This window comes from Tauraco erythrolophus, chromosome 3 (assembly GCF_009769465.1).
Source record: "Tauraco erythrolophus isolate bTauEry1 chromosome 3, bTauEry1.pri, whole genome shotgun sequence".
NCBI lineage: Eukaryota > Metazoa > Chordata > Aves > Musophagiformes > Musophagidae > Tauraco > Tauraco erythrolophus.
The window spans coordinates 98,723,357-98,745,287 of NC_141467.1; positions in this window are offsets into that span (position 1 = coordinate 98,723,357).

The window sequence follows — 21,931 nt, forward strand, 5'->3', positions numbered from 1 at the left end:
TAACAAGTTGCAAAATTCCTGTCCTTTAGGCGAATTTTGCTCATTTTAGTATCATTATAATACCAAAACACACCTCCATCCCGATAGCTACCCTCAGGGCTGCGACCACCCCTCACTGAGTATGCACATTGAAATTCTTCTAGTCTGTACCTTTAAATCAAAGCAAGGAAAATTTACACCAATCCTGACAAAGATATGCATGACTAGAGTCACTCAAGCTTCGCCTGAAAGTATAAAAATGGCTTAAGAGAAGAGAGTGTTGACGAAAGACCTCCATCGGAAAGCCTGGGACCAGTCAACGGGCTGGACCTCTCTTCTCCCCTCCATAAGGATGCCTATTGGGTAAGAGCTCTGTGTTATGCACGTTTAGTTACTAACACCTTGCTAGCTATTTAGAATTATCACTGATCAGTTTTGTTTTCACAGTCGGTATCTTATCACCAGCTGTCTTCAAATCTGTATCCTGTAACAAGAATATGTAATGAAATTTGTCACCTGTAAACATAAGTTTCTGGAAACTTCAATAACTGATACAGGGGATATAAAGGATTTGGACTGGTGTCACTGCCCATGAGGGTCCCTGAATAGATTAGATGATCTCCCTCTGACTTAGCAGGCTGTCCAGAGGGATTTATCCCAGTTACACTGTCAGCATAAGTTTGAAAGACTGGTCAAATTGTAAAGGGTTAAAACTCCTTAAACGGAGTGTGGCAGGCGGGTCGGGTACAAGGATCTCGTCTTTCTTGGGAAACTGGTAGACTGGTCAAATTGAAAAGGGGCTCAAGGTAGTCCCCCTCTCTATCCTGTATCAACCTAAAATCGTGTTTTAACATGACATACTCCAAACTAATAAACAAACAAAAGAAAAGATCCCCTCTTGTGTACCTTGTCTTCTGTTCACAGCTAGGTCATGAGCAAGGAAAGATTCCTGGGTACTTTTCAGAAAAGTAGATGCATTGTAGTTATCTTTCAGAGATACATAAGAATACAGTGATTGAGTAAAATAAATAGTGGTGACACCAGCATTTTTTCTCCAAGACTATTAATATCAAATATTGTAATGAATGTTTCCATATATTTCATATACTTTCCAGCTCCGGAAAAATCAGCTCTATGGTGGTAGGAGTGCATTTCAGCATTTTTTCCTTTAGAGAATCACTACAGAGGTATGGATTATAAAATTATTATGGGCAGCAGGGAAAACTGGCACTTAATTTTTCTTTGCTGATTGACCTCAACATAACCATTGCAACATACCTATAGAAAAATTTAAATGACACTTTAATAGCTAGGCTGATATTCATCCAGAAAGAAGAAGGCTGGAAAGACTTAAGAGAAGCAGAATCTCATCTGTTTCATTAAACTAGTGCAATACTAACCTCATCTCACCAAAAAAAAAAAAGAGCAAGAGAAGTCAGTATCAGTTTACAGTCAGTTTTCCATATGAATTGATATTTCTACACTCTAGCATGCAGCCCCTTCAGAAAGATTTTTTCCTTAACATTTTCTGCATAGAGAAATAATTTTTAAAAAGCTCCTTAGAGAAGTGCAAATAAGTATTTGTAAGGCATTTTACCTCTCCTTTTTATCACAGGAGATGTGATTCTGTTCTGTGCCAGGAGATAAGAGTTGTCCCATTCTGTTTCCTTTACACCTAACCATCAAGTAGACAAAGACAAAACACAAGATCTTCACTTAGCTTTCTCTTTCCAAAGAGAAAAAAAAAAATTCCTGATCTTTTCAGTCTGCCCTCATGTCATTTATATTTCTTTTCTAGACTGATGTTCATGCACAGTGTATGTATATCACTTTACATTCAAACTTTGATATAGAATAAAATAAGTTTTCATTTTCGATTATAGCTCCATATATGAAGTATAAATTTCACTAAGCTTCTTTGAATGGGCATTTTCTAATGTAAGCATCAACTATTTTTTTTCCTAAAGAACAGATGCAGTTGACTATTTCAACACTTCCTAAAAAAAAGTTATTTTGACTTGAGTATATTAATTCGAAAAGTGCAATGTATGCATAAATTATTACATGAAAAATTATTATAATTTAAAACTCTCTTAGTGAAAGACAAAAGCTTAACAGTTGAAATAATGTGACAATATATTTGTGACAAATATTAGCAACATTTTGGAAAAATTAATTTAAAAATTCTACGGTACAAAAGAATAGTCATCTAATTGTATGGTACAAAAGAATAGTCATTTAACTGCAGTCATGATGACTTGGTTCTTTGGACTACTCTCTGTCATATTTATCACTAGACCATTTACAAGGAAGTATTGTTTAGACAAAGCTGCCAAAGAAAACATTCAGTAGTCCACTATATGAGTGTATTTCTGAGAGAAAAATTGGAAGAAAAAATCCATGGTTTAGAGCTGGTTTTTAAGGATTAAATCAACAAAACAGTTCCCAAAGTCTCATCATTTGAGGATGTGACTATGAATAAGAAGTTGAAAAGTTACATATATTCCTACTGTTTAAAATATATTTTTTCACCTAAAATTTGCTGCTTTGTGATGTCTGCAAGCACTGTTTAGACTGGTATTTCTAAATATGAATTTCAACCAACGCACTAGCCAATTTAATCTTCTTAGTATTAAAATTCACAAGCGCTACAAGCTAAATCCTGCTCTCCCTTTCATAATCTCTGTTGCTACAACTTTGTGTTGGGGACTATGAAAATTATTTAATTTCCTGATGACCTCAGTTCCTAGTCTGTACACTAGAGATGAGAGCACGTTGTAACCCCTTTCTGTGACACCCCTGCTCTGTTTTCTTCAGTTACAGGAACAACTGAGCTACAAATTGCTGGAAGCTGAGTTGTTCTCCCAGAAACTAAGTCACTTTATTCTTTTCGTGATATCACCTTTGTTCTCCGAGCTTATGTTTTTGGCCGCTGTCAGCAGCAGGATATAGTATTAAATGGTCTGACACAATACAGCTATTCTCGTCTTCTTATAATCCCAAACCAACAGCAAAAACAATGCAGTTTTGATTAGACTCCTGGTTTAAAAGCTTTTAGGGAAAGAAATGTGAAGAAAATAATGAGAGTCTTCTACTTGTACTGCCAATGACAACCATTATATAACTACATAAAATTATCATTCATTATCACTTTCTTGGCAAAAGTACACAAAGAACAGAATCATCCTAGAGTTACTTTGGATTTACTGAGAACAAAAATTATATCTTCATTTCACTAAGATGATTTGTAGGCATCTTTAGGTTTTCATACTTAAAAAGCTAGATGTATATTTATTCATTCATTTATTTTTTTAAAATAAAGCCTGTCTTCATCTTTTGATTTCTTGTACATGGAGACTACCGACATATCAAAAAATAGTTGAGGCCATATTTAATACTTGGAACAATTTATCACATTAAATAATAATATCTTGAGAGAGGCAAGTGATTTTGTTCAAAAGCTTTTTTGCCATTCAGCCTATATCAGAGAGAATGCACAGGGCATTAGTGACAGTGACACGTCTGCTGCAAATCCATAGATTATCAAGATGAGAGTGTCCCCTCAGATAAGTAGTGATTGATCAGAATTTTATTGGTCCTTTGTCAAGTTCAGTAATGTGTTTTGAAAATTGTTTAGAAAGTAACATTCGAAATGCTGAATTTAGGGAGCTGTTAATCAGATATTTAAATCCAACATAAACAGATAGCTGTACATCAAACAGTCTTAGCACTGGAATTACCAGTTTCAGAAATGTTCAGATATTCGTAGTCTCCTACAACAGAAATTAATTCCTCTAATAAAATAAATCCTCAGCAAAAGATGCTGTTACAATGTATGTGCAGAGATTCGCTAGAAGCTCCATAGCAATAAGCCATTATTATTTACCAGTATGCATTTTGAGGACAAGCTTTTCAAAGCCACTTAGGGGCCTAGTATGCCCAATTCTCATTAATTTTATACGTGATTTGGTAACCAAATCCCTTTGGAAAGCTGAATAGCTCATTTTCTGAAAGTCCAACAGGCATCTATGTCTGGATATTTCCTCTTGGAACTATAATTTGTACATGCCCTAGACACCTGAAGAATGATTTTTCCCATTAATTTTTGATGCAAAAAGTCAGGACTCGACACTCATGCAATATGTATATGAAGCTAAAATGGAAACTTTGATCTAACAAGTCATGTGATATGAACAAAGATAGAAAGTGAGCAAGGAAAAGACAGGAAAGGATTTTCCTTTCTGGCATATATTTTACTTCAGGGCAGATAATCTTCTATTACAAGGCAAAATGATCCCTAGTCATTAATAAAAAAGCCATGAAATCACTAGTAAAGCCTAACTTTGTTGATTTGTCTGTTCTTCTCTCAGAACTCCACACTAAATCCTTGAATTCTTGCAAATTTCTTACACAAGTGTTCTTAAGAGAAGCTTCTCTACCTCAGAAGGGGGAGTTTTCTCAATTGGCTTTATCAGGAGAGATCCTGGTACAAGTAAAAACTAAGAATTGTAATGATAAGAAAAAATTCCAGCAGATCTGTTATACTTGACTACTGTCAGCAGTGACAGTGATAGGCTAGATTGCAGATAGAGTACTATATATTAAAAAATAGTGATTCTTTTTTTAATTTCATGACATATCTTTGTTTTTCCCGTCATGTTCAGATCTGCATCTATATCAGATACTATATGAACCCGCATAAAAGACAGGTTAATTTCTGAATGAATCTGATCTTTTGACTCCAGTTTGTGCTGCCTGAAGAGTGGTTATTGGAACCTGGAACTACAAAAAAAAAGAATAGGATAAATGAGAAAAACTTATCTTTTTTTTCTCTTTTTCTTCTCTTCCCCATCTCCCCAGTCTGATTGTAAGTACTTTGGGGTAAAGAGTGTTTCTCTCTTCTGTATTTGCAGGGAGATCCACATCTCTACTGAGCATTCAGTTTCTGCACAATTCTTTGCTCAGGGCAGGATATAAAGTGCGACTCTAACCCACGGTGTGCAGTGGCTTTGTATCTCCCACACAGCACACCAGTTTGCACACATTTCTAGTTAACATCTAATTTTGGACTAATTTCTGATTCCCTCCTCTGGCCTTTTGTAGTGAGATCATGAGTTACATTGGCAGAAAGTTTATACTTAAAATGTAACTATATGGTAGAACCTCCTAGGTAGTGAACTGACAATAGGATTTAAAAAATACCCAAAACAAACAAGCAAAGAACCCTAAAACCTCCCTATTTGTTAGACATCTGGAGTCCTATTTTTGATTTCATCAGCTATAATCAAGGAAAGAATCTAAATACTTTCAGCTCCCAGCAGTTTTATGATTGCCTTTCTTTCCATGCATTAAGAAACTGACAGTTGTTATGTTGTTCATATCTTCCTTCAGTACCAAGATCATTACACTGATGTGGAAAAGTGGATAATTTTACTAAATAAAATGTCTGCAGTTCAAAATCTACAGTCTTAAATAATTTCTTCTAAATTATTTGGTAAACCCCAGAGCTGATGGGATCTTGACAAAATGAATGAATAAACACCTAAGGGCTTTCATTAGTAAAAGGAATTTAATGGATGAAGGAACATAAACTTTCAACTCAGGCACTCAAATCTAAAATTGACTTCTTATCAGCCAAAGTTCAAATCATAAACTTCAAGGTCCATAAGATCATCCATTCACCACATTCACCTTGAACCTATACTTACCAGAAACACATGAAGGTAGATATCCTAATCTTTTTCCCAGTGAGATTCCTTCAGAAAGCATTGCAAACCTTTTGTCTCCTCAATCACACCACAGAGACACCTACTGATTGCAGTGTAAGTCTCAAGTGTGAACAGATTCCTGTCTTATTTGCCAGAGGGATGTGTTCAATTTTGCTTAGGTGAAAACCACATTTAGAATCTCAGGTTTTCTACAGTAAAACCCTATGGATGCTGGTTTCAGAGCCTAGAGTATCTGTCTGAGACACGAGAGACTTGCAGATCTGTGGTTGGCTGAAGCAATCAGTGCAGGCCAGCTGGAACATCCAAAGGCACACAATGACACTTAACATTGGAACTTGACATTTTTCATGTGTTCCTTGCACTCTTCAGGCACCTGAACGTTGCCTAGATTTTTTTGTGCAGGTGCTGAATATGTACGATGTTCAGATTCCTCAACTCAGGTGAAAGAGTCTTTTCATAGAATCATAGAATCATAGAATGGCATAGGCTGGAAGGGACCTTAGAGATCATCTAATCCAACCTCCCTGTCATGGGCACGGATGCCCATGAATGAATGTTTATAGAATGAATATTTATAGATATTTGAGATACAACACAAGATGTGTGGGTGTATGGGAGACATGTCCTGCTGGAGCAGCACCTGGAGACCAGCCAAGATATCCCTCTATTTCTGAAAAATACTGGGCAACAAAATCCTGCCCTCCATCTTCTCTGTCCTGATGTGAGATCTTCAATATTCAGCTCACATGAAGACATACATGCTTTAGTATCTTATCATCAAATTAAATACCACCCTGCACATTTAGATATTGTGATACCGATTGGATCAATATCAGTGTCACAATATCAGTATCACAGTTCACCAGGATTGTGAACCGGCTGAAGGATAGAAACCAGAGAGTAGTGGTCAATGGGACAGAGTCCAATTGGAGGCCTGTATCCAGTGGAGTCCCTCAAGGGTTGGTACTGGGACATGTATTGTTCAACATATTCATTGATGATCTGGATAAGGGAATAGAGTGCATGGTCAGCAAGTTTGCTGATGACACTAAACTAGGAGGAGTGGCTGACACGCCTAAAGGCTGTGCTGCCATTCAGAGAGACCTGGACAGGCTGGAGAGTTGGACGGGGAGAAATTTAATGAAATACAACAAGGGCAAGTGTAGAGTCTTGCATCTGGGTAAGAACAACCCCATGTACCAGTACAAGTTGGGGACTGAACTGTTGGGGAACAGCACAGGGGAAAGGGACCTGGGGGTCCTGGTGGACAGCAGGATGACCTTGAGCCAGCAATGTGCCCTTGTGGCCAAGAAGGCCAATGGCATCGTGGGGTGTATTAGAAGGGGTGTGGTTAATAGGTCGAGAGAGGTTCTACTCCCCCTCTACTCTGCCCTGGTGAGGCCGCATCTGGAATATTGTGTCCAGTTCTGGACCCCTCAGTTCAAGAAGGACAAGGAACTGCTTGAGAGAGTCCAGTGCAGGGCCACAAAGATGATGAAGGGAGTGGAGCATCTCCCTTATGAGGAAAGGCTGAGGGAGCTGGATCTCTTTAGCTTGGAGAAGAGGTGACTGAGGGGGGACCTCATTAGTGTTTATAAATATGGAAAGGGTGACTGTCACGAGGATGGATCCAGGCTCTTCTCACTGGCATCCAATGATAGGACAAGGGAAAATGGATATAAGCTGGAACATAGGAGGTTCCGCTTAAACATGAGAAAGAACTTCTTCCCAGTAAGGGTAACAGAACACTGGACCAGGCTGCCCAGAGAGGTTGTGGAGTCTCCTTCTCTGGAGATGTTCCAAACCCGCCTGGACGTGTTCTTGTGTGATCTAATCTAGGTGGTCCTGCTGAGGCAGGTGATTGGACTAGATGATCTTTTGAGGTCCCTTCCAATCCCTAACATTCTGTGATTCTGTGTAATATCTGCTGCTTTCCTGGTTTGCTTAAAGTTTCCTAATCCAGTAGCCAACAGAGGTAAGGCTACCACAGCTCCATGCCTTGAGGTTCAAACAATAGCAGGACTGAAAATGTATTCCCAGGAGTCACTTATACACAGCACACTAATATACAACACACATATATATGTATACATATATACATAGCCAGGCAAAGAGATAATAGAAACAAACACACTCAGCACTCACACAAACACAAAGAACACCCATGACATCATGTTTTTCTTCTCACTGTCTGACCAGGATGAAGGGACATTAGTGAGAGTGTAAATCATAGAATCATAGAATGGTTAGGGTTGGAAGGGACCTCAAAGATCATCTAGTTCCAACCGCGCTGCCATGGGCAGGGACACCCTCCACTACACCAGGTTGCTCAAAGCCTCATCCAACCTGGCCTTGAACACTTCCAGGGATGGGGCATCCACAACTTCTCTAGGCAACCTGTTCCAGTGCCTCACCACTCTCAGAGTGAAGAATTTCTTCCTTATGTACACACATACAATGGGGAAGCCTACACGAGCTGGTCTCAGACACTCACTCTGCTCAGTAGCTCCACCTGGGTCACAGTCTTCCCAGTTGGTGGCACCTGGGCATTCGAGTCCCAGTTGCTGTTATTGATCCCCCTTGCGCAGCAGAACACACACACAGAGACACAGCGAGTCCCTCCAGGAATCGGGCTTACACAGTCAGTCCAGTAGCTGGTCCTGGATCTTCCTTCCCCCTTGATGCCTCCTGCACAGACACACAGACACAAACAGGTCTCTCAGTTCACCTCCCTAAAAGGCACAGTCTTTCCAGGAGTGGTCCTGGACAGCTTGGTCTGTCAGATAGCCAGGTACTCCAGGTACCTCGCCCTGAGATGTGCACACACACCCCCTGGGCTCCCAGGTCTGCCTCCATACTCAGCTGGAGCTCACACACCTGCTCCAGGTGCTGCACCGTGAACGCATGGGCGCCACGAGAGCAAAATAGATACAGATTCTGAAACACATCAGTGTACAGTGTCTGTGCCCCGGTGCTGGCGGGGGCTGCAGAGCGGCCTTTGTGGGAAGAGGTGGGGGCTGTCCAGTGCTGGACACAGGCAGTTCCAGCCACGCCGGGGGTGCCGGGGGGAGGAAAACGGGTTTGGGGAAGGGCCGCAGGTGGCAGAGGCCGAGGCGGGCGCAGCAGGAGGAGGGCAGGAGGTGCTGCAGCCCGCAGCAGGGATCCCCCGAGCCCTGGAGGGACCCCGCTGGAGCACAGACCCACCCGCAGCCCGGGGGGGAATTTCCTGCAGGAGCTGCGAACGTGGAGAGCCCGGGGGAGCGTGTCCCCGAAGGGCTGCAGCCCGGGGAAGGGCTGTGCTGGAGCGGGGAGACAGGTGAGGAGGGAGGAGTGGCCGAGAGGGGCTGTGATGGACCGACCGTAGCCCCATCCCCACTGGCTGTCGTTTAGGTAGAGGTGGAAGTGGGAAACAGGAGGGAGGGGATGTTTTAATTTTTGTTTTGTTTCTCACTAGCCGAATCTATTGTGATCGGTGATAAATGCAATTAATTTCCCCAAGTCTAGTCTGTTTTGCCCATGACAGTAACTGCTAAGTGATCTCCTCATCTTTATCCTGACCCATGATCTTTCTCATGTCCCATGATAAGAGCATTTGATGGCTGAAGCCATCATCTTTTGTCATGTTCTGAAAAAATTAACCGAATACTATGATTTCTGAAACAAATGTATCAGCTACTTGACCCTGGTAGTCAGTTTAAGATAGAGGATCAAAACCAGAAAGATGCATTTTAACTCCAGAGAGAAAAAAAAATATAAGAAAATGTATATTTGTTCTTTGCAATTTCTATAATGAGAGATGACTGGCTTAAACATATTTTTCTTTTTTTCTTAGGAACTAAAGACAAGACCACAAAATAAAGGTGTTTGTCTCTATTTTATGAAGGACTACGCAATTAACAGAGATACTTCTAAGCTTTTAAGCATCTGCTGTCCTCTGTATAGATCTTCTGTAGTTTCCAAACACTATTGATTTCCACCGTTCAACTCCAGAAAGTGAATGTATTTCCATAGCTATTGTCTATTCTTTGAACCTAAAAGCAACCTTATCTTTTTGGTAGCTCCAGTGACATGGAGTCACAAAGGACTGAAATGAAATGCCACACAACAGACCAGGACCACAACTGAGACTACAGCTGAGATCCTTGGTGTCATTGGTAAAGGTCTAGTTACAAGTTCATTGTGCCCTCAAGATATGCTTTTATACTGCACCTCTTATCCTGTTTCAACTACTGTCTGCCTTTGTTTTTTGCTTGGTTTTTTTTTTCCTGAATGCCTCAAATTCTTTGTTTTCCAACTGTCAAACCATTAATTGTGAACTCTGAACAAATACATATTGTAGGGCTGGATTACAGTGGAGATAGAGGGACTGTCTGCCATAGTTGGCTTTTTGGAAAGGCAGATTTATTATAGATATAAAACCGCCATGGAATTTTAACAGAAGGACATTTAGACGGAAAGCTGAAGTGATTAATTATTACACAGTAGACAGTTAAATATTTATTAAATACAGGGGATGCATACTGTCGTGAACCAACTAACGTGCACATGAATTGAGTTTATTATCATTATGGTAATAACTGCATGCTCAAATTGAGCTAGGCAACTTGCAAGTATTTAAGATGCCTGTTCCCAAGAGAGTTTGAAAGTTTATATAAGATATTAAAGCACAAGTAAATCCATTTAAATAGTAGACTAAACACTATTTACAGAAAGGATTACTTCTTCCTGTACTGAACACATCTGAGCTCCTCAAGCTGATGGCAGAACATACCATCAGCGCATATTTGTATATATGTATAAGAAGTGCATCCCCAAATCCTGTAAACTCTTTTTAGGTCTTTGTAGTCTAAAGAAGCAAAACTCACAAATTCTGTATTCTAGAAGTCACTGATGTGAAGGAATGACTGGCTTAGTAGTACTGCACAATTTTCTCCTATGTCTTTAACTCCTGTCGACCCTTTCCCAGAGATATTCGCTACTTAGTCCTCTTTTTCAGAGGGACTACGGAATAGTCTAGCTACAGCTCTGTATGTTGTACAAGTAATGGATATGCTCTTTCCTCAAGATGTCTGTCAGTTGACATAATCTCAGCCTGGAGTTTTTTCTTGAACTTAAGAATTGCTGTTCCTTCTTGTGACTAGAAGATTTTGTGAAACCCTTGCGCTCTTCAAAGTCTACTTGCCCTTACTGCATGGGTTGAGGTAATTAAAAATAGCACTACTTCCTACAAACTTTGCCTCTGTTATATCTGTGTCGCACCAATACAACTACTGTACATAATAAAACTAATGAATGCAATAGGGAGAAAAAATATGATATAATGGTAATAAAATAAGCTACATTTGTCTTCTAAAAAGCTGCCAGTGACTGTGCAATGGCAGCTAGGAAACCTCAAAGGAATGATGCATTGCAGGCAGATACAAATCTCAGTAAAAATATCTTTCCTAGCTTGAATGTGAACAATCACTTCACAATAGAAGGGATATCAAAGAAAACGAGGGCTAGGAAGAAACATAGGCATCTAGTGCCACTTGGGTTGCCTGAAAGTATCTAAGGTTTCCATACATGACTGGCAAAATGACTCAGAGCTTAAGGGAGGTTAGTAGCTGTCTGAACAGTCGTCTGCAGGCTATAGTGAGATCTGAGAATGCCCTGGTGTTCAATTTTTTGCAAACTGAAACATTGTCTCATGACTGAGTAATGTTGCACCATTCCATAGACTATTCTTGCATACTCTGGAGGTTGCCTGTTTTGGAGGAAAATTGGGAACTGATGTGAATCCTTCTCATTTTGAATTATGAGACTCCAGTGAAGGATGTTTTATGAGGTGTAGAGAGGAGTATAAGACTGGGAAAGAGATGGGAATGACTGTGGGTAAAGCGAAGAAAAAGCAGTAGCAGTCCAGCACTAGGAAGAACAAAGATAGGAGGATGTTACATGCAAGGGGAAAAACACTGATGTAGAGCTCAACCAGAGAGTGTAGAAAATCAGTTGATGCTGATGACAGTTAGAATTGTTCAGTTATTTATTTGTAATCTGAAACCCTTCCTTAACCTTTTCCAACTACTGAAAAGTATGTGCTTTGCTAAGTAAGAATAATTACACAGTTACGGTTATGGTGTAGTTTTAGTAATCTTTCCATTAAAAAAAAAAAAAAAAGAAAGAAAAAAAAAGTACTTTTTAAAAGATAAAGTCATCTTCATTTTGATTCAAAGAATTTTTCAGAAAAAAAAAAAAAGAGGTTTAAAACGTATTCCATGTATTAAGAGTGTTTCTATGCTCTGAGAGGCTTTCCTTTGGGTACTGTAAGATGGTTTATTATCCATTATCTGTAACACAAAGATAATGAAAGTGGTTCTATTGTACTGTACGTGAAACCCACAGGAATACTAAGATTTGACAGTCATGATATATCTCAGTTAGTTTCTAATATGTAAAGCCATCACAAATCATAGAGAAGACACTCTGTTGGTTAAATAAGTCTACAAAGTAAAATGATAGAGTTCTTCATTTATCTTCATTGAAACAGGTTTGACTGCTGCGTAGTTGATAAAATAAATCTAGTCCTATTCAGAATGTCTCCTCTCTTCCCATTGTAAGCAAGCAGTTTCTATTCTACTGTATTAATTCTCATGCAGCCCTCATCACCCACAATATTGGTGTATCTGCCATTAGCACATTAAGTAAAGTGACTAACAGTGTCAACTGTAGATCATTTTCTTGCTCATCCTCTCCCAGGGGAGAGAATTGTATATGCAGTGAAATGTTTTGATGGGAAGGTTTTTTCTTTTCTATGTGTTCGTGAAAGAGATGGTAGGTCAAAGCAACACAATAGGAGATGGAGAGGTTCATTATGATTATCTGCTTCTAGGAGATCTCATTGTACTATTGAAGAATAATCCCATGAAATTCCATGAACTTCACAGTTATAGAAAGTTCAGTGGCGCTAACGAACCAGAGCTGTTGATCACACTCTCACAGCCACTGTTTTCTAAAAAAGCCTGTTCCTCTCCAATGGTTATAAAGACACTTGAAGCACACACACACACATATAATGCAAATTTTAAGGTTAGACAAGGTAAATATATCCTCTCTCCCTTGGGGATCGTAAATAAGGCTCAAGATTCTGAATTTGACCTTGTGTTTAATGATAAGCAGTGATAAAACCAGACAATTATGTTTGTTATGTCTCCTGCACGTCAGATTTAATGCAGACAGTATCTGCAATTAATGATTTAATTCTAAGCTATATTTCATGGCTTTAACCCAGCCAAGAAGTGAGAAAATAATGAATATCACAGTCATTGCTGGAATACTGTTAAGCCTCTTTGGGCAGCTGGTGACAAACAGAAGGCATCACTCAGAAGTGTGGGTCGGTAAGAGTCTAAAATCAGCAAGTAATGCAGAAAACATAATAAACTATAGACCGTGTTGCCCAAAGATAGATATGAATTCTTCAGCCAGCAACTATTTCTTAGTAGAAAACTTTTAAAGTGTTTTTCTTTGCTCATCAGCATCACTGACCTTTTTTGCTTTAAATTTCAACAAACTTTTTCATCTCAGACCTGGACCTGCTTTTCCAAGTGTTGTGCCATGTGCACTGAAGTGGTGTAGACACATGCATAGTGAAAGGTTGCTGATACAAGACTATATCATTTCATGACTGCATTTAAATGCCATACAGGACCAGAGAGATGGTTGATCTTTGGTACCATTTTCCATCATGTTCTTTGGAGGTACCTTTGGATGGAAATATGACAGAAGTGTCAAATGACTCAGGGAGGACTAAGATAAGAATATCTCTGTTAATCATCCCTGATGGTAGCAAACCATCTATCATGACACCAAGACTTTTCACATGCTGATCTGAAACTGGATTATATCAAGTCTAGGGCATTAGATCTAATTTTGTAAGATTGACCTTGGACTTGGTTTTATGTGAAATTCCAGTGAAAAAAGAGGTTTGGCAGAGAAAACAAGCCCATCCTGAATAGAGTTTTTCTTGAATACAATTATTCGTGTCCTAGTCACTTGTTTTCAGGGAGACTTTGAATGGCATTTTATACAGAGCATATAGTATGTAACAAAACATACAAGAAAAAAAAACACAACAAAACCAATGATAAATTCTTAGAGAAGAGAGGGGGGAAAGAAATAGAGTGCTATCAGAGTGAGATTGTCAGTTGTGAGGAACCAGCTGCTTAAAGTCAAGGTACGTTATTGATCTCTGTTCTTACCTTTAGTATCATTGTGATTTCTTTAGCATGTCAATGCAGAAGATACATTAGCTATAGAGGTTTCAATATCAAGGATGAAAAAAACATTTATTCCGGAAATAGAAATTACAGATTACAGTAAATAGACAGATTCCCATTTCAGCTAGTGTAGCAGCAGTGTAAAACACTTTTTTTTTTTCCCTGGCCAGTCTAGCAGAGTCCTGGTACAAAACACCAATCCGCTGGCTGTCTTGGCAAGAAAATAAGAAGGATTTTGAAAGATTTATCGAGATAACAGATATGACTAGTTGCTTAGTGGACAAAAAAAAGGTAACTGGACAGCAGGCTCCTTAGGAAATCTTTTCCAGGCTATGTTTTTTCCCCTCATAAATTAGCATGATCCCATTGCTGTTATTTTTTTTTATCAGAAATAAGAGGTATGATCATGAAAAGTGGCATATTCATTTAAGGAACACTTGTCAGATCCAGGAGGTCCTCAGTGACTCCATTTTGTGAAGTCATGTAATGGTGCTGGGGGTGGCACAATAACAGTGGCACAATAACAAAATATACAAAATGCCTTAAATCTTGTCTTTCACAAATCTTCTGAGGAAATAAAGTAATTGCAGTTCTTAAAACCTCCTGTCAGACTAGATTAGTTCAGACTTTACCCTTGAGTTCTCCTCAAGCTAGCAGAGGATGGAGACCTCGGTGTCCCCACTGTGGTTATGTGTAAGACCAAGAACTAAATGGTACCGTGAACAACAGAAAGAGATCATGAAACTCTGAAGATAGAGGAATTTCTAGTAGGTAGCTATTGCACAGCTGCATCATATTTTGAAAAGAAATATGATAGACAACTTAAACATAGGTTGCATTTATAGCTGTGCAAAGGAGTAAAGACAAAGAAATTTCCCTTCCTTTCTTTTTTGCAATGCTGATTCTTGTGGTGCAAGTCTGTCAGACTTCAACAGCCTGCTAAAGCTGGACTGAATTCAGGAGTGTGTGGTAGAAGGGGAGGGAGGACCAGCACATGGCTGCTAATGTCCCTGGTTAAACCGGTGCCACTTTTCCTCTTGAATGAATATTGGAAAAATGTCCTGTAGCAGGAAATAAGAATTACATGTAATTCTTAGAGCTCTTTTATCAAAATTCCAAGGACTGTGGTTTACCAAGTTGTATTGCCAGTGCTCCTTCTGCTGGAGACTGATTGCTTAGTCACAAAAATAATAATCTTCTTCAAAACGGAATCGAGAAATCAAGAAATTGCAATACAGCACGACACTTTCATCAAGGAGCAATGAGTGCCACTTGCATATATCTGAGTCAAGGATACACTGTGACTTTAAATCAATCTTTGGCAAAACTATGAGGAAAGTAGGATCAATCTACTTAATACAATTTGAGAACTGTGGCCAATTCTTCATAGTGCTCTGTTGCACCTAATCCTATGAGATCTGGATCATCCAGGCTTGAGTTCTTTAACTTATATTTATACTTGTGAAATATATTGCTACTAACAAACAAGAAATACTCTTAAATTAGCCTTTTACACTGCATGTGAGCTTTAGTGGAATTTTCTACTTTAAATTATTGAAATGATATTTCTACAAGTAAATATAAATTGTAAAATGTTTGCTTAGAGCTGTTTACTGCACTTCTTCATCAGTTCATTGATTCTAAAACCAGAATGCACCATAAGGACGGAAGAGCTACTGACAGGGGGAAAAGAAAAGCCTGAATCTTATTTACTTGAGCAGTTCCACCCAGAATACCAAATATCATTGGATGAAGCAAGATGTTTATTGCAGTGTTCTGCATCTCTGCCTCTAGGGGATTTGTTTCCATTTTTCCACCATTAGTCTGTGAGAAAGAAGAGACAAAAAGGACTTCAAATTTGATCCTTCATCCTTTGTGCTGGCATAAAATATTTTTCCTCTGTGGGTCTTAGCAGTGGAAAGACCAATAGATTTAGGAAAAGTCTATAGTGTTTGTGGAGAGAGGAAAAACTCCAAAATAAACAAATGAAAAACCAAAGAAAATCCCAACCATCCTATGCTTTACTGAGGTGTTGGGGGAATAAGAGATAAAATGAAAAAGATTAAAAGACTTTTTTCTCAGGGAATACTTTGTGCATCTTCAGCTGATGTGAAACATTTTGAAATTTCTTGACAGAATCTGGCAACAAATTTGGTCTGTTGAAACTCAGTGCGTTATGATATGTAGTAGGCCACTCAGAACACACTGATATGCCAGCTATGATGCTTTTCTTTGTGGTTTCCATCACTGTAGATACTTAGGAGACAGCTGTTAGGACTACTTTGTATGGAGCTGACCCTGCTTGGGTAGATGATGTTTTGAGATCCAACCCAGCATCTGGGAGCAGCAAGAGATGGATGTGTCATGAGGTACAATGGTCTGGAAGATGGAGTGATCCCAGCACAGGCAATGCCTTCACTGAGAGGGTCTGTGCTGAATTAAATGAGACCTCGCTGGAGCAGAGACCCACCCTGCAGCCTGGGGAGGGCCCCACACCACAGCAGGGGGATATTTCCTGCAGGAGTTGCGGCCGTGGAGAGCCCAGGTGGGAGCAGGTTGTCTCTGAAAGACTGCAGCCCAGAGAAGAGCCAATGCTGGAGCAGAGGGATGTGTGAGGAGCGGCTGAAAGGGGCTGTGATGGACTCATGGCAATCCACATCCCCCCCAAATCCCTCAACCCCTCGCCTTGGGGCTCAGGGAGAGGAGTCGGGACTGAAGGGGTGAAGATGGGCCTGAGAATAAAGGGGTGTGGGGCAGGTGGGTTTTTTAATGTTTGTCTGCGACTATTTAATCAGCAATAAATGAAAATAATTTCATTTTGAGGAAAGAATGATTGCTTTTTTCCAAGGAGGGCACTACCAATGGAAATCTTTTTCCTGATATATATACTTAATCCTAGCTTTTTCTTACAATAGTTAATACTTTATAATCTTTCTTTTAAAAGACAATTGAGTTGCTATTGATCTGTTTAGAAGAGTTTATCACAAGATACTTTACTTATTTTATCTAAGCATGCATTCAGCTTTTCCATGGAATTTATCTTCAGAAGAAAACAACTAGTTCTGGCTATTCCTTCCAGTCTTGCTGCGTTTCTTTAAGGCCATCAAGGAGCTTTGACTTTCCAGGTGTGCAGTAGACCAGGATAGACTTCTGGAGCTTCAGAGGGTATCTGTTAACCTACTAGCCATAGCTAGCTCCACCTAAGTCAGTTTCTCATTGCTTCTTATCTGGTTACAGACTCAGATAGACTCATGAATGAACACATGGTTTCTTTATTCATTGTAATATCAAGCAAGTATGGTACCTTGTAAAGGAGTCCAGAAAGCATCATCTAAGGTATAACTGTTTTGCAGCTTAAATTCAAAAGATCTGGTTTATGATTCACATTTACAAACATTTAATCCCTTTCTAATACTTCATTTCATACATCCTCCTATTGGTTATTATCTTCTGTTGTACATCAGTCACGTCCTTTTTAATTGCCAATTGTTACCTACACAATGAGCTTGTGCACAACTTTAAGTCATTTGCAGCACACTCTGTTCATTTCATGTGTATTTTGAAATGCTATATTTAGCTATTTTCTGGTTTTCATATTCTCCACCAGAAAGTACCAGAGGTGTCTTATGTAGATCTTCATTAGTCCTTTGATGAATTGCAATCATCCTGCTCATCAGTCTAGCAGCAGCTGCTCATCAGTTAAACTGCTGAGTTTTGCCGATGTTGACAGCATTTGCAATTCTTTTAAAATCAACAGTTGCCCTCGAAGTCAGTCCCAAAGAAACATATTGTAAAGTTAGGCATACTGTGTAAGCTTGAGTTGTTCTAGAATTGATTGAAATGGGTACCCCAAGGGAGCCATTTGATGTAAGATGAATGCTAATCTTGAAAGAGAACTACCCTTTGAACTCTGTGGACTATAAAGGGAGCCTAGGTGATTAGCTTAGATTTGACTTTTACATGGCTTAAGTTAGGTAATATAAATCCCAACCTGGATGCCTGGAGTTTATTAGTGTTTAATCAACAGATCTTTTCTGTATGCAGCTTTCTCTTTTTAAACAAATGCAATCCGCTTAATGAAAGTAAGCTGAGACAACAAAAGGAAATATTACAGTTTTAGTGCTAGCTCTAAAGAAATAGATGGAAAGTTGTACTAACATCTCTACCTACAAGAAAGACTTTGCCTTCAGCTCCAGCTCATTATTCAGAGATATTGCTTTCACATATGAGGACTGGGATTTTTTTACAGGCATCTATAAATACTGTGTTATCAAGATATTTGAATACTTCTATGGACTAGAAAGTTACCAGTTATCTTACTTAATTGAACAGTCAAATAATGAGGAAAAAGAATTTTCTTACCTTGAGACGTGGTAAGAAACAATTTTGTATAAGAGAAGAGGATATGCATACCTAAAAAAACCCAAACCAAACTAGCAATAGCAAAACAAAACATGCAACAAAAACAATCTTTCGTATATATTGATTTCAGCTGTTGACAGCTCTTACCGAATTGCTGTCTACCATAACCTTTCATTTGGTCATTTTGTTCACCAAGTTACATGAGGTTTACAGCACATTAAGATAAGCTGTGTCCATTGACCACTTTTCTTTCCATAAACAAGTCATCAAAAGTTATTTTGAGACCCTACCTGGAATACTGCATTCAGCTCTGGAGTCCCCAACACAAGAAGGACATGGAGCTGCTGGAGTGAGTCCAGAGAAGGGCCACAAATATGATCCAAGGATTGGTACACCTCTCCTACAAAGACAGGCTGAGAGAGTTGGGGCTATTCAGCCTGGAGAAGAGGCGGCTCCGGGGTGACCTTATAACAGTCTTCCAGTACCTAAAGGAGGCTTACAAGAAAGCTAGAGAATGACTTTTACAAGGGTATATAGTAATAGGAGGAGGGGCAATGGCTTTAAACTGAAAGAGGGGAGATTTCGATTAGATATAAAGAATTTTTCACATTGAGGGTGGTGAGGCAGTGGAACAGGTTGCCCAGAGAAGCTGTCGATGCCCCATCCCTGGAAGTGTTCAAGGCCAGGCTGGATGAGGCTTTGGGCAACCTGGTGTAGTGGAAGGTGTCCCCGCCCATGGCAGGGGAGGTGGAACTAGATGATCTTTAAGGTCCCTTCCACCCCTAACCGTTCTATGATTTTAGGATTTTATTTGGAAAACTACATTTTTAGAAGTTAACGTTATCACAACAATGATTAAGAAAAAGAATTAGATCTGTAGAATGGCCATCTTGTCTACTTGGAATGTTGATCAACACATTTAAGCACAAAAATTTGTCTAGACACAGCCTAAGATCCCTGGGGGAGTCTGGATTTTTCTAAAACTCCCACCTTTAGAGCTCCTGAAAAAGTCATTCATTGTAAAGAGGGTTAGGAGGTCAGTTGACCAGCTTGCTTCAGATCAGCTTGTTGTCCTAAACCAGTCCATTGCCTCATCTATACTGAGAAGACAATAAGGAACTGACATGGAAGACAAACTGAAGAGTTCCAGGGCCACTCTAGGGATTAATGATGTCAGTGCACTGAGTGTGCACATAAGATAACCCATAATTATAACTAGAAGGAAAACTTAAGATTCATAATTGTAACTAAAATTCCATAGCTCTTACCACACTAGTATCTTTGTGGATGGTATTTGAAGGCCTGAAGAATGGGACTGAAAATAGCTTTTAGCTTTACTGGTAGTCCATAGTCTCTATTCAGATATACTTTATTGTTCAAAGTTAGAAAAAAGCTTATTTTTTAGTTAGTATCTCTTCAAGCTTATGCAAAAGACTTACTGAAATGAGTAAGAACTTTATTTGCAAACTGATTAGTCGAGAAGGTGATCGTCAGCTTTAATTCATTAACTAAAAAAAAAAAAAAAGCAAAAAACACCCTAAAATATGGACTGTCATTTCTCTTCCTTTTAATTAACTTTCTGGAAACCTTTTAACAAATGATTTTTTTTTTTCTTCCTACCTTGTCCTCTTACCAGCAGTGCTCAGTTCTATACAATATGCTTTTACTGCCAAATTGAATACTAATAAAGAGAGTCTATAGTCTATACTCATTGTCTGTAGCTGGAACTAGCCTACTATACTATCAGGCATTAAAAAATTATATGGTGTAGTATCAGTTTTCAAGTATAGTGGACTCTGTTTAAGACTAGACAAGCTATTTTCATTAGCTAAGTATAGAATGTATTAAAGAGATATAATAAATAATAAACAGAATTTAGCAGTTATATGCAATGTAAAACAGGACTTGTTTTGTTGATGTCAGTAGAGCTAAATGAGTAGCAAATGAAAACTGTAGTCAAAAGAAGGGGAAATATCTTCCAAACAGTGAAAACAAGTATCTATAATTTGTCTGGAAATTAAGAATAAGAACAGTGTTCGGACTTAAAGACACGCATTGAAATACCCAAGACAAGGGTTCTCTGTTTCCATTGCAACAGAGATTTGGTTCAAACTTGCTCTTCTTGAAATCAGTGGCAGCATTGCTGTTTATAACATAGTCTGAGTTCTTGGTAATTTATATAGACAGACTTTCTGACTGCAGCTCAAAAAACCACTAGAAGGAACTACTAAGTTGAGATCTACTCATAAAACATTTGTATGCATGTGTGGTGGGTTGACCCTGGCTGGATGCCAGATGCCCACCAAGCCATTCTGTCACTCCTCAATTGGACAGGGGGAGAAAATTATGATGAAAGGCTCATGGATTGAGATAAGGACAGGGAGAGATCACTCAGCAATTATGTCATGGGCAAAACAGACTTGACTTGGGGAAATTAATTTAATTTACTAACAATCAAATCAGAGTATTGAGAAATAAGAATCAAATCGAAAAACACCTTCCCCTCACTTCTCCTTTCTTCCTAGGCCCAACTTCACTCCTGAGTTTCTCTACCTCCTCCCCCAGAGCAGTGCAGAAGGATGGGGAATGGGTGTTGGGGTGAGTTCCTCACATGTTGCCTCTGCTGCTTCTTCCTCCTCATTCTCATCCTCTGCTCCAGCGTGGGGTCTCTCCCATGAGAGACAGTTCTCCATGTACTTCTCTAATGTGGGTCCTTTCCATGGGCTGCAGTTCTTCACGAACTGCTCTACTGTGGATCCTCTCCACAGAGTGCAGTCCTTCATGAACAGACTGCTCTACTGTAGGTCCCCTGTGGGGTTACAAGTCCTGCCAGCAAACCTGCTCTAGCATGGGCTTCTCTTCACAGTGTCACAAGTCCTGCCAGGAGCCTGCTCCAGCATGGGCTTCCCGGGGGGTCACAGCCTGCTTCAGGTGCATCCACCAGCTCTGGTGTGGGGTCCTTCATGGGCTGCAGATGGATATCTGCTCCATCGTGAACCTCCCTGGGCTACAGTGGGACTGCCTGCCTCGTCATGGTCTTCATCATGGGCTGCAAGGATTCTCTGTTCTGGTGCCTGAAGCACCTCCTTCCTCTTCTTCACTGACCTTAGTGTCTGCAGGGCTGTTTCTCTCACATAGCTCTCTCTTCTCTTCCATCTGCTGTTACACAGCAGTTTTCTTCTCCCTTCTTAAATATGTTATCTCAGAGGCACTACCACTGTCACTGGTTCAGCTTTGGTCAGCAGTGATTCCATATCGGAGAGGGCTGTCATTGACTCTATTGGACATAGCAAGAAGCTTCTGGTATCTTCTCACAGAAGGCACCCCTGTAGCTCCTCTGCTACCGAAACCTTGACATGCAAACCCAATACAGCATGTTTCTTTTGAAAGCCTTCTTTGGGTGAATTGAATTTTCTTCTTTAAATAAGCATATTTTTAAATGCATTGCTGAAAAAGGATTATCTGCTAACTTTTAATCTAACACTATGCTAGATTATGCAGGTCATACCTGAATGAGTAAATAAATGTATTTCATTTCTAATAACTTGTTTCAATACTCATGGGATATAGGCTCATACATTTACTTTAGCTTTCACGTTGGAAATG